The sequence below is a fragment of the Phacochoerus africanus genome, chromosome 11 (genome assembly GCF_016906955.1).
Source record: "Phacochoerus africanus isolate WHEZ1 chromosome 11, ROS_Pafr_v1, whole genome shotgun sequence".
Lineage (NCBI taxonomy): Eukaryota > Metazoa > Chordata > Mammalia > Artiodactyla > Suidae > Phacochoerus > Phacochoerus africanus.
Genome location: NC_062554.1, coordinates 25,778,447 through 25,783,466, shown reverse-complemented (window position 1 = coordinate 25,783,466; position 5,020 = coordinate 25,778,447). Strand labels below are relative to the sequence as shown.

At 49.5% G+C, this 5,020-nt stretch overlaps 1 pseudogene; it reads right to left on the bottom strand.

Annotated features, from left to right (window-relative positions):
- Window positions 1–412: 412 nt before the first annotated feature.
- LOC125112089 (elongation factor 1-alpha, oocyte form-like) lies at window positions 413–1,716 on the bottom strand (annotated as a pseudogene).
- Window positions 1,717–5,020: the final 3,304 nt, after the last annotated feature.

Here is a 5,020-nt window from a genome sequence, read left to right as displayed (position 1 = left end):
TTGGACTAACCTATTGGTGCTGAGATCCTGCCCTATGCCGTTGTGAGTTTACTTTAATCACATCCCCAAATATTTCCTCTTCCTCCTAGAGAGGACCAGCCTGGGATGATTAGGTTGGAGGGAACTGGGAGAAGGAGGGGATAGAATCCTGGGTAGGAGAAGGAGGTAGGACCTTGCAGATCAAGTTCACCACCCAGGGCATAAAACCTCTTTGAAGCCTATGGGCCTGCCTTCATTTGTTCACCTACCCAGGGGTTCCTAATTGACCTCAAGCTTTCCTTCTTGGGAGAAACCAAGACAGCTAGTTGCAGTTTTATTACTCATTTTATTCAGTCGATACACAGAAGTGTCTTATAGAGTGGGGACTGTTGAGGAAACTAAAGCGCGGGGTGGGGCAGGGGGAGGCCACGCTTCACTTCTTGCTGGCCTTTCCTGCCACCTTGGTGACCTTGGCCGTGGTGGCTGTCTTTTCCTCCACCGCCTTGATGCGAAGAGCCACTGTTTGCCTCAAGTCCTTTACAGCGAAATGGCCTGGAAGAGGAAAAAAGAGTGGGAGCTCTGGAAGGGGACACCTTTGGGGGAGGGGTGTGGCTCACCTAGAGGTGGGTACTGGGAGAAGGTCTCCACACACATGGCCTTGCTGGGCACCATCTGCACCATGGCCGCGTCCCCCGACTTCAGGGCTTTTGGGGTTGTCCTCCAGCTTCTTGCCAGAGCGCCGGTCCATCTTTTCCCTCAGTTCAGCAAACTTGCAGGAGATGTGGGCCGTGTGGCAGTCCAGCACCGGGGAGTAGCCGGCGTGGATCTGTCCCGGGTGATTTAGGACGATCACCTGGTGGGGGAGGGGCGGGAGGACAGAATTAGGAGGGACCTGATGGCTCCTGCATCCGAACCACCTCTCGACCCATCAGGGGCCTCCGTGGAAATGGGACTGATCTTCCTAAGAAGCATTTCCATCACCACGGAAGCCAAGGCCCCTGACCTCCGGGGCGGGCGCCTACCTGCACCACAAAGCTGCTGGCCTCCATCGGGGGGTCGTTCTTGCTGTCCCCGGCCACGTTGCCGCGACGGATGTCCTTCACCGACACGTTCTTCACGTTGAAGCCCACGTTGTCACCAGGCAGGGCCTCAGCCAGGGCCTCGTGGTGCATCTCCACAGACTTGACCTCAGTGGTGACGTTGTTGGGGGCAAAGGTGACCACCATGCCGGCTTTCAGGAAGCCGGTCTCCGCGCGGCCCACGGACACAGTGCCAATGCCTGTCCGGTGGGAGAGGGGCAGTCAGAATGAGTCTAGGCACCCCCCCGTGGGAACTGGCTTCCAGGAAGTTGTATTGGTTCCTGGGCTCAAGGACAGAGACCCCTTGCAGAACTGGTAAGATCGAAAGGCCATATCTACTGTGTTTCAGATAAATTGGAAACACTGGAGGCTTTGTTTGGCACTTTGTCAAACCTGGCACCTGGCCTGGCACCCCACCCCCCACCCCGACTCCCACCCCGCCCCGCAAAGAGAGGCCCCTGGGAACAGGGTGCTCGACCTGGGAGGTGCCGGTGATCATGTTCTTGATGAAGTCCCTGTGGCCCGGGGCGTCGATGATGGAGATGTAGTACTTGCTGGTCTCGAACTTCCACAGGGAGATGTCGATGGTGATGCCTCGCTCTCTCTCCGCCTTGAGTTTGTCCAGCACCCAGGCGTACTTGAAGGAGCCCTTACCCATCTGCGGAGGGGCAGCGGGGGCGGGTGAGCAGAGCACAGGGATATTGAGCCGAGGGGTCCAGCCCCGCAGCTTCCGCCGCATCGCAGGCTCTGCCACCAGACCCACACCTGGCTCCCCGCCGCTCCCAGACTCTGACACCCGCCCACACCACGGGTGTCTTCTCTTTGCCCGTGGCATCAGGTCCTTCCTTCAGTCACTGCTAGACGGGAGCATGGTGGGGGTGGGTGAGGCCAAAGTTTCCAGGCCTGCCTCTCTCCATCCTCCCTCGACTCTGCTCCTGCCCAGCCCTACCTCCCTACCCCACACACTTCACGACCTAGCCCAGAGTCTGGGAAGGGTAACTTTACCAGGGTCACACCTTGGCAAGGGTCACAATTCCAGGGCCACAGCCTCTATTTCCAAGTAGTCCTGGCTCATCCTTCCTTTCTCTTGTGTGGGCCTTCTCCAGAAGGTTTGGGGACTTAGCTATTTATCCCCTCTGCCATCCCTCCCACCTCCCTACCCCCCTACCCCTAGCCCACTCCTTGGGCAAGAAACCCTGACACTTCCTAGTCTGCAGCTTGTTCCCTGCATCACCACCCCTGGCCCCAGTCCTTACCTCCAGAGAAAAAGCAACCAAGTCCATCGCAAGAGCTGCAGCAGCTGCTCTGAAGACAGTGAACTTGATAATGAAGGGCTGTCTTGCCTCCCACTTTTATAAGCCTCGCACTGGACCCTCCTTCTGGTTCCACCCACATCTGATCCCTGAGTGGGAAATAGTTTAGGAAATGCTACTCCCTACCCCTAAGCCCATTCCCTACCCCTAAACCTGATTTCACAGACTTCTTCCTCGGCTGATGAAGAGAGGTGGGTGACCAATGTTCACAAAGCACTATTCACAATAGCCAAGACATGGAAGCAACCTAAGTGTCCATGGACAGATGAATGGAAAGTAGATGTGGTACATATATGCAATGGAATATAACTCAGCCATGACAAAGAATGAAATCCTGCCACTGGCAGCAACACGGATGGACCTGGAGATTATCGTACTAAGTGAAGTAAATAAGACAGAGAGAGGAAAGTATCCTATGACATCGCTTATATATGGAATCTAAAAAAATGATGCAAATGAAATTATCATGCTAAGTGAAGTCAGTCAGACAATGAGACACCAACATCAAATGCTTTCACTGACATGTGGAATCTGAAAAAAGGACAGAATGAACTTCTTTGCAGAACAGATACTGACTTATAGACTGAAAAACTCATGGTCTCCAAAGGAGACAGTTTAGGGGATGTGCTGGGGTTGTGGGTTGGAAATCCTATAAAATTGGATTGTGATGATCATTGTGCAACTATAAATGTAATAAATTCATTGAGTAATTAAAAAAAACCAAACCAAACCAAACAAAAATGATACAAATGAACTTATCTACAAAAGGGAAAGAGAGACACAGACAACAAATTTATGATTAGCAAAGGGGAAAGGGTTGGGTTGGTGGGCGGGGATGAGGAGGGATTAATTAGGATTGTTGGATTAACATATACACACTACTATATGTAAAATAGATTTCAATAAGTATTTACTGTATAGCTCGGGGAACTCTATTCAATATCTTGTAGTAACATATAATGGAAAATAATCTCAAAAACATGTATAACTGAATCCTTTTGCTGAATAATTGAAACGAAGGCAATATTATAAATCAACTATACTTCAATTTAAAAAACCCTTACTTTACAAAAGTGAGACAAAGTCTAAACTGTATGAGAGGATTGAAGTATAAAGTCCTCCTCCCTCCCCATCCCAGAGTCTCTGTTCCTCTCCCCAGAGCCCACCACCCCAACCATGTTCTTCTATATTTACATGTGTTCTAAATGTTCCAGCCTATGAAACCCCTTTTCAGAATATCCCCTTGTCCTTTAAGCACTAACTTTACAGGCGTTCCCTGGTGGCCTAGCAGATTGAGGATCTGGCATTGTCACTGCAGTGGCTTTGGGTTCCTCTCCAGGGAACTTAAGCATGCTGCAGGCATGGCCAAAAAAACATCCCCAAAACAAACAAACAAAAAACTAAACTTTACACAATCTCTTTATACTTTCTTTTTAAACAACTTCCAAGGCTCTATGTCATAGCTGGTCTGATTTTGACCCTGACAGCAGCTCACAGATCAGGGGCACATCCAATGTGAGGATGTAGAAATTTCCAGGACCTGCAAAGGGTGCCCAAGTGACAGAATGGCCCTGCCCACTGGCTCTCCCATCCAGGAGCTTTGTTTTCTGCTCTCAGACCTGTGCCCTCCCCCCACCACTCCCTGCCACAGGGAAGCCAGAAAATGCTGCATTACCCTCATACAGTGCGATCAGGAGAAGAGAAAGAGAAGAGCCTACATGCTCAGGCGTTAATGGCCAGAAATGGGAGGAATGCTTCCTTCTGTGTAAGAGCCTGGAGAAAAGGCCCGTAAGGCCCGGAGGAAATGCTCAACTAGGAAGTAAAGTGTACCTAGTGGACAGAGGGGCACCCAAATTGGAGACTGTAAAACTGAAAACCTAAGTGTTTTTCCCTCTCTTTTTGCTCCCAAACTACCTAGTCTCACATTCTTGCCAAAGGCGATTTCCTTCTCTCTGTGGCCCAGGTGACGTTGTCTTGGTCCAATAATACAGCCTGTGCTGTTCATTTGTTGATTTTACAGAGAAGCCCTTGCAGGACAGCCCAGCCCCGGTTTTTACGGTGTGGTCTGATTTCACTAATTTGATAAAGACAACTCATTAGAGGCAAGTTGGGAAGCCCCAGAGCAGACAAATAAATAGTCGGCTAAGCCATTCACTTAAAATGACAATAACAAAAATGTTAACAAATGTCAATATGTGCACCATGGTTTAGGATTGCTATCAAGAAGCAATTCTGCTGAGGTCTTCGAATGATTTTCTTTAATAGATGACCTCCCTGTTGTCCGATTTGGTCTGGACTCACTTTGATTATGCAGCCCCACCACATGTGTGCCCGAGTTGAAAAGCCTCTTGGCTGGATGCCACCATTGAACTCAACAGTCAAACTCCTTAAGATTTTTATGAGTCGTGATCATGGTCACTTCTCTGCATGATTTGGGATGGAGGTTATTGGTGATTTAAATAGAATTAAAACCCACTTAGAGAAATGGCTAATTTAGGTCCTCCAAAATCCATTTCCAGGCCAGATTATCTGGATTGGATCTCTGGACAACTACTGAGTAATCACCTAATTTACTTTCAACTTTATATTCTGCTCTTTAGACATTTTCTTATTAGGCTACAAAAAGTTCTTAAAAACAGAGTGGGTTGG